At 39.0% G+C, this 12,754-nt stretch overlaps 1 long non-coding RNA gene across 2 annotated transcripts in view; it reads right to left on the minus strand.

Annotated features, from left to right (window-relative positions):
- Positions 1–252: 252 nt before the first annotated feature.
- Positions 253–12,754, minus strand: part of LOC116070461 — a 16,077-nt gene continuing 3,575 nt past the window's right edge. Inside the window, exons 2-4 of one of the 2 annotated variants that reach the window (XR_004110404.1) lie at positions 3,045–3,263; positions 930–1,093; positions 253–389 (exon numbers count right to left, since the gene is read on the minus strand). This is a non-coding gene — a long non-coding RNA (uncharacterized LOC116070461). Of the gene's footprint in view, positions 390–921; positions 1,094–3,044; positions 3,264–12,754 lie in introns of both variants that reach the window. The other variant, XR_004110403.1, reaches the window with a different exon arrangement.

Below are 12,754 nucleotides of genomic sequence, written 5' to 3' on the forward strand. Positions count from 1 at the left end.
CTAGTGCTAGGCTTACAATCATTCATTACCATGCCAAGGGACCAAAGTGAGGTCCTCAAGCTTAAAAGGCAAACACTTTACTGAATGAAATATCTCTTCAACCTGAACTTATAATTTTAATATTAAAAACATTAAATTTAATATTAAAACAACATATTTTTCTTTTCTAAGTGTCCCTGCTTAAAAGTGTAGTTTTTTTTTAATTCTATAGGATCAAATTACACATAAAGAACCACTCATTTCAAACACATATAGCACAGATGTCGTTTAATTGCCTTTACACCACACCAGAGGGTACTGGAAGCATCTTATCTAGTCAAAGAAGCTGGAACATCAGAACAACAGAGTGATCCTAAGGTTCAAGCTGTTCCAAAGAGTGACGAGGAGTTCTGAAAAGAAACCATCAGTTGTCACTGTCAACTCTAACACAAACATACGCACTTCTGACAACTTTCAATTTTCTACAGGTTTGGTAACCAAAGCTGATTTTATATTAATTACCTAACTACATTTTATTGTCAAAACATCTTTGATTTTAAAGTCACTGTTCTTTCTCAGTGCCAAAACAGACTCTTAAAGCTGCCTTATGGATAAGGAACTGTCCATGAAGCTCTTAATACCCTGAACTCCAGCAATCAGCGTCCCTCATTTGTTGGTTAATACCTCAGCTATATCTTTCCAAGTTCACATCCCATAATTCCCAATGAAGAATTCCAGGTGTATCTGCTGCCCCAGTTCTTGTTCTAAACAAGAGGCCATTTGAGAATTGTTCTCCAAATAAGGGAGGTTGCTTCTGCAATTATGTAACCAATTATTTAGCTATTGCTAATTGTTGAACTGTGTTCTCCATTGTGAGCACCATAAGGTACTTATGGTTATTAACAAACTTACATAAAATTAAACATCTAAAATTTCACTCACTTATCTACCTGTTGAGAGCCCAGTTCATTTGTTCCACATTGGAGGACAGTATGCAGATTTCCACAAAATTCTACAGGAGTGTTAATGGAAGGGAACTCTTTCATAATCACGCTGACAAAGGTGGCTGGAGAAGAGGATCGTGTAAGCACCATCTGCCACGTAGTTCTGGAACCTGGATTAAAGTAAAGGGGAACAGCTGTTTGCTTGTGTGCTTGCTTGGAACTCAAATGCTCTTATGACATAGGTGGCTTCATAGTAGCTACATGTTAACATACATACAGAGAATGTGGTTTAACTGTTCTGGGGATGGGGACAGTGAACCTAGGTTTTTAAAAGCACCTATGGGGGATTCTATTTTGTGGACAGGCTTGAGATGCACTGCCTCTACAAACATTCGCTTGTCTGACGTCACAGAACATCCTTCATGGAAACTGAGTTGGAAATACTTTCCCCTTATTCTCTCCCTTCTTTGCCTCTCCCTTCTTCTTCCTCCTCCCCCCACCCCTCCTCCACCTCCTCTTGTTATTGTTGTTGATGCTGATTTTTTTCTTTGGGACTAGGTCTTAAGTAACCTCATGCTCCTTCTGCCTCAATCACCCAAATGCTAGAATTACAGGCCTGAGGCCTCATTTTAACCTAATAGTCCTAATCCTTAATTAAAAGAACTCTTGGCCAATTCATTTTAATGTTTATTGGTCATTTTGCCAAATACCTTAAAGAGTCAGTATCTGCCTTTATGGGCTTACAATCTTGTTTTTTTTTTTTTTTTTTTTTTTTTTTCCTGATTTACTCGCAACAGAAAGCATTAGAACTTTCTAAAGCAGGTCTCTTCACACATCTGCTTATTTACCAGGGATCTCTCATGTGCCAGGCCCTGTTGTGGAAGGCAGGGTTGCTAGACCCTTGCAGAACTTGGGGACCTTTTTATATACTGAGAAAAGCACAATTAGACTGCTGAGTAAAGGTACTTGTCAAGCACTCTACCAACTGAGTTCTATTCCCAGCCCTCTGAATGCCAGATTTTTAGTGTCCATAGACATGCCAATGGCATTGTGGCCTCGGCAGTTTATAGGAGCACTGTACCCGGGGATTGCCACCCATGAAGGAAGGCTGTCTGTTATGCTAAGCTGAAGCTTATATTGGAAAGAGAAATCCACAAAGTGAAAGCTTCCCTTTCCTGCAATTCAAGTTTTGCTGACTCTGATTCTACCCATTTCTCTGTATATTCTCTCTGAAATCCTCAAAGAACCAGTAGAGCTTGGCAGTGTATTACTTCTGGTATATTTCTATGACTCTACATTGACTGATGGTTATATTAGGATAACTTTGTAAGTTTTTCTTTTCATGTTAGGGGTTAGTTTGCATGGGTATATAAGATGTAAGTTTTTACAGTGAAAGATCACAAAATACATCAAGCATATCTTTTACATCTTTTCAGTAGAAATTCAGTTCCTTATTGACTCTTGCCACAAAACAATGGAACATATTAGATTAGCATAATTACTCCAATTCATTTCTCCTTTTATTTTGTCTTTAACTTGTGTACACACACACACACACACACACACACAGGGTTCACTAGAGATAGGGTTCACAGATGGTTGCGAGCTGCTCAGCATGGGTACTGGGAATCAAACTCTGACCTATTCCAAGAGTAGCAGGTGCTCCCAACCACTGAGCCATCCATTAACTCTATTTCTTGTTTGGGGGGGTGGGATAGATGCTTTCAAGGTTCAAAATAGTCAGCAAGTCTAATACCTATGCCAGTGATAATCCAGATTAGATTCAGTATAATCACAATCAGCATTTATACTCCCTAGGAAATAATAATGTGGTTAAAGTAACATTTAAATGTTCAAAAGTACCAAATTGACAAAAGTCATATCTTTTAAACCCTTGGCAGTTGACTGAGCAATAGCTAAGCATTAATGATTTGAATGAGTAAATACTTTGTGACCTAAAGTTTTTTTTTTTTTCCAATATTTAAGGGCCCTGTCAAGACAGGCAAGGTCTCTACCACTGAGCCATATTCATTCCCAACTCTTCACTTGTGAATTAAAAATAATTGTAACTTTTTTTTTTAATTAGGAGGATAAAAATAGCCATGAGACAATAGAACCCACCTGCTGTCTTTGAAGGACTTTCATGATCTGGTCCTACCCTGTTCATCAAGGACCTTCCACTCCACTGTTAAATAAATACCATCCACTCATATGGCTTCCAACACATTGGTTCCTATTGTAATATGCCTCCTTGCATCCATGAATATCTTCATGCTGCTTACCACTAGGATTCTTTCAAGTGTAGATGTGTAGTAAGCTTTCATGGGAGAGTACTTAATGCTAAAGAAAAAGTATTCAATTATTTAATTTCATAATACACAATAACATTAAATATATCATTATATGTGGTGTCAGGGAAAACAGGGTACACAAGTCAAATAAGCGGTAGAAATGGAGCGTGATGTGAGTCTGAAGGCTATTATTGTCTGTAGGAGTGATGCCTGGACTTTCTTACCTGAGAGTGGCATGAGCCCTGGACAGTGGATCTTCAGGCCACAGCAGCATGAAAGCAGCCCAGAGCTGAGGCAGATGGCTGGATGTGAACCCTAGAGCTTTGGCTATCTGGTGGGGTGGGGTCCACAGATTTACATTTTTCATTTGTTTAGTTGTGTTTTTGAGACATGGTCTCTGAAGTCCTAGCAGTCCTAGAACTCAATTTATAAACCAAACTGGCCTGGACCTCCCAGAGATTCTCCTGCTTTTGCCTCCTGAATGCTGGGATTAAAGGCCTGTGCTGCTACTTCCCACCTGGATTTGCATTTCTGACTGCCTCAGACCTCAGACCACACACAGCAGCACTGCTGGAGAAATCATGCTCAGGCTGCTCAGAGTTTTGTTTTTTCGATATAAACTACATAACTTAATATGCCCAAGGTGACAAGCAAATATTAAAAATGAAAAGATGTTGAATCAGGAAGGAAATGGCTCCAAGTCTACAATAAAGACCCATTTTGAGGCTGATGGAAACAAGAACTGGATCATACAGCATCACTGATGCTGAAGTATTTGTGCCAACTATGTTACAGAGAGGAAAATCCAGAGCAAAGTGCTGCTTTAGCACTCTGATGTGTTCACATAAGCAAGAAAGATCAATGGACATTCCACCAATCAGGTCCTGCCAGCTCCCGTGGAAAACAGAAAGAGAAAGAACCTAAACGGGCATTATAGGAGTTTGGGGAAGATAGAATCAAGATAGATTGTATAAGTATATGAAATTGTCAAAGAATGAATAAAAGATATACTTGCAAAAGGGATCAATAGAGAAAACCAGCAAAACAAAAAAACCCTGAATCTTTGAGAATATAAGTGAAAGACTTAGACACAAAATAATATTAACTGGAGTTGTTTCTTGTGTTGAGGCATACTAATTGATGATGTCTGTGTGAACACCTTTTTCATCTATGGACAGTTTGAGGTGACACAGTGATGTGAGCATTTTTCCACATGGCCATCTTTATGCCCTTTTTTGAGAAATATCTCCTGATCATTTGTGTGTTTTCAAGTTGTCCTTACTGTAACAGATGCAGTTTGTGCACGGACTGTGGATGAAACATTGGGCTTCACCATTGGTTTGTTTTCTACTTGTGAGAGCTATGTTGTGGTCAAGTCAGATGAGACATTTTTTTCTTTCTTTTTTAAAGATATGTATATTATATATATTTAATTATAAATAATTATCTTATATGTATGATGAGTACACTGTAGCCATCTTCAGACACACCAGAAGAAGGTATCAGATCCCATTACAGATGGTTGTGAGCCACCATGTGGTTGCTGGGAATTGAACTCAGGACCTCTGGAAGAGCACTCAGTGCTCTTAACCACTGAGCGATTTCTCCTGCACAAAGTCAGAGACACCTCAACACTGGGCTTGTCCTGGCTTTGAACCAGAGACCTCTCGCACTCAAAGCAAGAATCATACTAGACCAATGTCTCCCCTAGTACTAGAGGAGACATTTTTAAGGAACAGATTTTGAGTGACTCTTCTATAGTTCAGAAGCAGAATAGTGTTAAGACTGACATACTTATGAACAAGGAGACACAAAGCAAGAGGAGAGGGGTAACCTTCATAGGATCTAGCATGTATGAGAAATCTTTCTAGAATTGCTTCAATTTCTCTCTAAATTTGAACTGATAGAAATAGAAAAGGTTAAAAAACCCTGTTACATTTTCATCAACATAGAGGCAATTAGTGGAAAATGGACAAGAGAAAAAAAAGTAGGTTATTCCATAGAAAAAATTAAAACGGCTGTTTAAGATACTTGACTCCCACTAAATATAATAATGGGATAAAAACTTTGTTCTGTTTTATTAGTAGCTACATTGTAAATCAAATATAAAATGTGCCCTCTTAGCTTTTCCTAATTGAACAGTTAGGCATGTTAGGCATACCCAATATGCAGTATTTCTCTCACCTACCATCCATTTCCAGACTGCCCTTTCCTCTAGAAACAAGAAAATTCCATGTCTATTAAATGATTCTCCAAGTTAAAGGTCCCTGTTAGTCACCATTCTTGTTTTTTTGCATTTATGAATTTGCTACTTTGATTACTTCATATGAATAGATGGTTACATTTTTGTATTGTGGGACTGGCTTATGGATACCATGTTGTGATGTGTGTCTGGATTTTTTTCTCTTTTAGACTAATATTCCATTCTATGTATAAGTACTACTTTTAGTTTAAGCATTTACCTGTCAGTGGACAGTTCGGGTTCTGACTAATTCTATAAATTGAATTGGTTACACAAATCAACTTTTACACTTGCTTTCAATTATTTTGGATATACCTTAGGAAGTAAAGTTGGACCAGGCAGTGGTGGCACACGCCTTTAATCCCAGCACTTGAGAGGCAGAGGCAGGTGGATTTCTGAGTTCTAGGCCAGCCTGGTCTACAGAGTGAGTTCCAGGACAGCCAGGGCTACACAGAGAAACCCTGTCTCGAAAAAAAACAAAAAAAGAAAAAAAGGAAGTAAAGTTGGTGGGTTTATCATATAACTCTATTTTAAAACACTTTGAGGAACCTCCACAGTGTTTTCCATGTATTATGTGCCATTTTACCATCCTACAAGCAGGCACAGGGCTGTCATTAATCACCAGGCAGACAGAAGGTAGATGAGTGTAAGCAGGCAGCAGGGATGTATTCATTTTCTTCTGTTCTTTTCTCAGGATATACTATGACCAGCTGCCACTATGACTTTTCTGCAAGTATGTATTGTAACAGAATTGTAAGCCAATACACCTGTTTGTCCCCTACGTTGCCTTTAGTCAGCATATTTTACCAGCATAACAGAAATAGTTACAGTACCATGTATTCATATGTTTGTTGCCTATTTGTAGTATATTCTTAGGAGCACTTTGTACTGTTTTTACTTGAGTTTTGTAGTGATGGAGTATACAAATCACCAGGAGTGGTGGGACATACTTTTAATACCAGTACTTGGGAAGCAGAGACAAACAGATCTATATGAGTTTGAAGCCTGTCTGATCAAGATGAAAACTAAAATAATGAAACTAACAGATATTATGAATCAAATGGACCTAACAAATATCTATAGGAGATTTCACCCAAACACTAAAGATTATATCTTCTTCTCAGCACCTCATGGTACCTTCTCCAAAATTGACCATATAATCACACAAGCCTCAACAGATACAAGAAGATTGAAATAATCCCATGCATGCTATCAGATCACCATGGAGTAATGCTAGACTTCAATAACAACAAAAACAACAGAACATTCACATCTCATAGAAACCAAACAACTCTCTAATCAATGACCACTGTGTCAAAGAAAAAAATTGAAGACTCCCTAGAATTCAATGAAAATGAAGGCACAACATACCCAAACTTTTGGGATACAATGAAAGCAGTGCTAAGAGGCGAGTTCATAGCACTAAGCACCTTCATAAAGAAATTGGAGAGATCTCATACTAGCAACTTAACAGCATAACTGAAAGTTCTAGAACAAAAAGAAGCAAACACATCCAAGAGGAGTAAACAGTAGGAAAAAAAAAATCAAATCCAGGGCTAAAATCAATCAATTAGAAACAAAGAGAACAATTCAAAGAATCAACAAAATCAAGAGCTGGTTCTTTAATAAACCCAACAAGATAGACTTAAGTCAAACTAAGAGTCAGAGAGACAATATCCAAATTAACAAAATCAGAAATCAAAAGGGGAACATAACAACAGACATTGAGGAAATCCAAAGAATCCTTAGGTCTTGCTTCAAAAGCCATACTCCACAAAATTTAAAAATATAAAAGAAATGGATGATTTTCTTAATAGATGCAATTTACCAAAGTTAAATTAAGATCAGGTAAGCAACCTAAATAGTACTACAACCCCTAAGGAAATAGAAGCAATCATTAAAAGTTTCCCAACCAGACCAGATGGCTTTGATGTAGGATTCTACAGATTTTCAAAGAAGAACTAATACTAATAATCCTATACAAAAAATTGAAACGAGAAACCGTGCCAAATTCCATTCTGAGGCCACAGTCACCCTGATACCTAAAACACATGAAGACTCAACAAGGAAAGATAATTTCAGACCAATTTCCCTTGTGAACATTGATGCCAAAATAAAAAAAAATACTTGCAAACCAAATCAAAAAGATCATCCACCATGATTAAGTAGGATTCATCCTAGGGATGCAGAGGTGTTTCAATGTATGAAAACTCATCAATACAATCCACCATATAAACAAACTGAAAGAAAAAAATCACATGATCATTTCATTAGATTCTGAAAAGCCTTTGACAAAATCAAGTACCTTTTCACGTTAAAAGTCTTGGAGAGATCAAGGATACAAGGTGCCTACATAGACACAATTAAAAATAATATATAGCAAGCTAAGAGTTAACATCAAATTAAATGGAGAGAAACTTAAAGCAATTCCACTAAAATTAGGGACAAGACAAGTTTGCCTACTCTCCCCTTTCTCTTAAAAAACATAACAAGTTCTAGCTAGAGCAATAAAACAGCTAAGGGAGATCAAGTGAATGATACAAATTGGAAAGGAAGAAGTCAAAGTATTGCTATTCACAGATGATATGATAGTATACATAAGTGATCCCAACAATTCTATCAGAGAACCCTTACAGCTGATAAACACCTTTAGCAAAGTAGCTGGATAGAACATTAACTCAAAAAAAAAAAAAAAATCACTAGCCCTGCTTTATACAAACAAATGGGCCAAGAAAGAAAATAGGGAAACAGAACCTTTAACAATAGTCACAAATAATATAAAATATCTTGGTGTAACTAACCAAGCAAGTGAAAGACCTGAATGACAAGAACTTCAAGTCTCTGATGAAATAAAATAAAGAAGATACCAGAAGATGGAAAGATGTCTCGTGCTCTTGAATCAGTAGGATTAGCATAGTAAAAATAGCCATATTACCACAAGCAATCTACAGATTCAGTGCAATTCCCATCAAAATTACAACACAATTCTTTACAAACCTTGAAAAATCAAATTTCAACTTCATATGGAAAAACAAAAAACCCTGGATAGTTAAAACAGTCCTGTACAATAAGAGATCTTCTGGAGGCATCACCATCCCTGACTTCAAGCTGTACTGCAGAGCAATAGTAATAAAAACTGTTTGGTATTGGTACAGAAGTTGATCAGTAGAATTGAATCAAAGACCCAGAAATAAACCTACACACCAATGCTACCTGATTTTTGATGAAGAAGCCAAAACCATATAATGGGAAAGTGAAAAGTATCTTCAACAAATGATGCTGGTCTAACTGAATGTCTGCATGTAGAAGAATACAAATAGATCATATTTATCACCCTGAACAAAACTCAAGTCCAAGTGGATCTTGTACATAACTTGAACATAAAACCAAACTTGTACATAAAACCAGAAACACTAAATCTCATAGAAGAGAAAGTGGGAAATAGCCTTGAGTGCATTGATACAAGATATAACTTCCTGAACAGAATACCAATAGCTAAGGCATGAAGATCAACAATTAATGGGACTTCATGAAACTGAAAAGCTTCTTTAAGACAACTGACACCATCAATAGGAGAAAACATCAGTGACAGAAGGCTAATACCAAAATATATAAAGCTCAAGAAGTTGGACACCAACAAACCAAATAACCCAATTAAAACATGGGGTACAGACCTAAACAGAGAATTCTCAACATGGGAATCTCTAATGGCTGAGAAGCACTTACAGAAGTGTTCAAGATCCTTAGTCATCAGAGAAATGCAAATCAAAATGAAACTCGAGATTCCACCTTACACCATCATAATGACTAAGATAAAAATCTCAATTAGCAGCATATGCTGGTGAGGACATAGAGCAGGGGGACACTCCTCCATTGTTGGTGGGAGTGCAAACTTGTACAACCACTCTGGAAATCAATCTGGCAGGTTTTTGTTTTGTTTTTCAGAGAACTAGGGATAGTTCTACCTGAATATCCAGCTATATCCAAAAGATATATACCTTGGCCTATATCCAAAAGATACTCCACCATCTGACAAGGATACTTGCTTAACTATGTTCATAACAGCTTTTATTCCTAATAGCCAGAAACTGGAAACAACCCAGATGTCCCTTACCTGAAGAATGGATAAAGAAAATGTTCATTTACACAATGGAATACTACTCAGTTATTAAAAATAAGAACATCATGAAATTTGCAGGCAAATGGATGAAACTAGAAAATGCCATCCTGAGTGAGGTAACTCAGACCTGTCCTCACAAATGGATATATTCATAAAGAACAGGATACCCATACTACAATTCACAGACTCAAATTAGCTAAATAACAAGGAGAGCCAAGGGAGGATGCTTCTATCTCACTCAGAAGGAAAAATAACATAGTCATGGGAAGGTGGATGGGGATGGGAGTGGAGCAGCATTGCTGATTAGGTGGAGAGAGCCTGGAAGAGAGGGTTGAGAGAATGAATGGAAATCAGCAGCTACAGGGGCAGGTGTGTGCATCTTTAAGATGTGCTAGAGACCTGGGATGGAAGAGGCTCCAGGTGACTCTTGCTGAGACTCCTAGCAGTGGCAGATATGAAGCCTGAAGTGGCCACCTGTTGTAACAATGCAGGACTCCCAGTGGAGGGATAAGGACCTCAACCTACCAACAAAACCTTTGATGTAAAATTTGTCCTACCTACAAGAAGTGCAGAGATAAGGATGGAACAAAGACTGAGGGAATAGCCAACCAATGACTGGCCCAACTTGAGTTCCATCCCATGAGCAAGAACCAATTCCTCACACTATTAACAATACTCTGATATGCTTGCAGACAGAAGCCTAGCATAACTGTTCTCTGAGAGGCTCCATCCAGCAGCTGACTGAAACAGATGCAGGGAACCACAGCCAAACACTAGGTGGAGTTTGGGAAGTCTTGTGGAAGACTTGGGGGAAGAACTGAGAGAACTGGAGAGAATAGGAACTCCACATAAAGACCAATAGTCTCCTAACCTGGACCCTTGAGGGCTCCCAGAGACTGAACTACCAACCAAAGAGCATACACAAGCTGGACCTAGGTCCCCTGCACATATGGAGCAGATGTGCAGTTTGGCCTTCATGTTGGATCCCCAACAACTGGAGCAGGGGCTTACCCTGACTATTTCCTGCCTGTGGACCCTGTTCCCCTAACTGGCCTCAGTGGGAGAGGATGTGCCTAGTCTTGCAGTAACTTGAGGTGCCAGGGTCAGTTGGTATGAAGGAGGGGCTGTGTCAGGGGGGACTTGGAAGCTTGGAGGAGGGAGGTTTTGATCAGGATGCAAAGTGAATAAATAAATAATTTAATGGAGAGAAAATAAAAAATATTAAAACCACAGAGGCTAGATAGATAGTGGAGGACCAGTGGAGGGGGTAGATCTTTCAGGAGGGGAAATAACATATAGTGTTTTGGAAAGATAAAGGGAAAAGCAGAGTAGGATTAAATGGGGAAGGGTAAGAGGATAGGGTAAGGACCAGTGGAAGGGGTAGATGTTTCAGGAAGGGGAAGTAACATATAGTGTTTTGGAGAGAGAAAGGGAAAACCAGAGTAGGAGGATTAAATGGGGAAGGGTGAGAGGATAGGGTAATGTGGGCAGAGGGAAGCAACACCTAATGTCTTCTGCAAAGCCATATTGACACAGCTGTATCTGCTGGGAATGGTGAAAGACATGAAGCCAGTACAGCTGTTTGTCATATAATAAATGTATTTGCTTTGAAGGAGACATTCTTTACATTCTTTAAATTGGAGCTTAGGTCGGATAATAAAAATGAAATCTGTTCTATTTGTATTTTTTAAATTGTGATTGAACTTGCAATGAAATACCAAACACATAATCTGTATGTTTTGGATAAATTAGCTGGTCTTTGTTCTGTGAAGCCTGTATAAATAAAGAAGCAATGTGATTGCTAGTCAGTCAGAGCTGAGAGATTCCCCTAACCACCTTGCTTGACTCACTCTTCCCTCCCCTCATTGACTCCTTATCTCCTCTAGGGGAACCCCATCAACAAGGGATGGCTGGGGAAGGTCTCTGGCACATTATCATATGGCAGTGCCCATCTAGATATCTTACATTATCAAGTAAAACTGTCCAGTACCAGAAATGGCTTATATCTTGTTGAGTCATTGTCCCCAAACACCTAAATGTCACCTAAATGGAAATGGCTATTACCAGGGCTCCACTTCATAACCAAACAGCAAGGCCTTATTGCTGAAGACACCATTTACTTATAGTCTCTCACATGTAGAAATTACGTTTGTACTTATCTAGAATCTTAGTCCTATTATCAGTAATGTTGCAGGAAGGTACTATGCATATGACTGCGGGAGAAAAGAAATTACAATCACCCAGCTATAAACTCCATAGACCTGCCTATAAAATATATTGGTATAAGGATGGCAAAAGTGTTATGAGAGTAACCAATCACTTTTTGATTGGATTTAAGGGCCACTCCATATGGTAGAGCCTAACATGAGGCTCAAGAAGAAGAAAGACCACAATGTGGATACTTCGGTCCTTCTTAGAAGGGGGATCAAAATACCCATGGTAGGGAATACAAAGTTTGGGGCAGAAACTGAAGGAAAGGCCATCCAGTGACTGTCCAACCTGGGGATCCATCCCATATACAGTTACCCAACCCAGACACTGTTGTGGATGCTAACAACTGCTTACTGACAGTAGCCTGATATAGCTGTCTTCTGACAGGCTCTGCCAGTGCCTGATTAATACAGAAGTGGACACTCACAGCCATCCATTGGACTGAGCACAAAGTTCGGAGCTAGAGAAAGGACTCAAGTAGCTGAAGGGGTTTGCAGCCCCATAGGAGGAAAAACAATATGAACTAACCAGTAGTACCCCCAGAGCTCCCAAGGTCTAAACCACCAACCAAAGAGTATACATAGAGGGACCTATGGCTCCAGTCGCATATATAGCAGAGGATGGCCTTGTGGGACATCAGTGAGAAGAGAGACCCTTGGTCTCATGAAGTCTTGATGCCCCAGTGTAGGGGAATGCCAGGACAGGGAAGCAGGAATGGGTGGGTTAGTGAGCAGGGAGAGAGGGGATGGGATGGGGGCATTCTGGAGGGGATAAAATTAGCAATGTAAATAAAGAAAACATCTAATAAAAAAATAAAAAGTAAAAAAGATAGACACAATACCCAGAGGAATCTCCACTCCCAGGCACTCTAACACACCCAGGATCAGAGGTGAGCAGGGACCAACATCTGTCCCAACACTGGGAGTAATTGGGTCCAGCGGGACCAGGCACACAGGAACTCTGCCAG

This window comes from Mastomys coucha, unplaced genomic scaffold (genome assembly GCF_008632895.1).
Source record: "Mastomys coucha isolate ucsf_1 unplaced genomic scaffold, UCSF_Mcou_1 pScaffold22, whole genome shotgun sequence".
Classification (NCBI taxonomy): domain Eukaryota; kingdom Metazoa; phylum Chordata; class Mammalia; order Rodentia; family Muridae; genus Mastomys; species Mastomys coucha.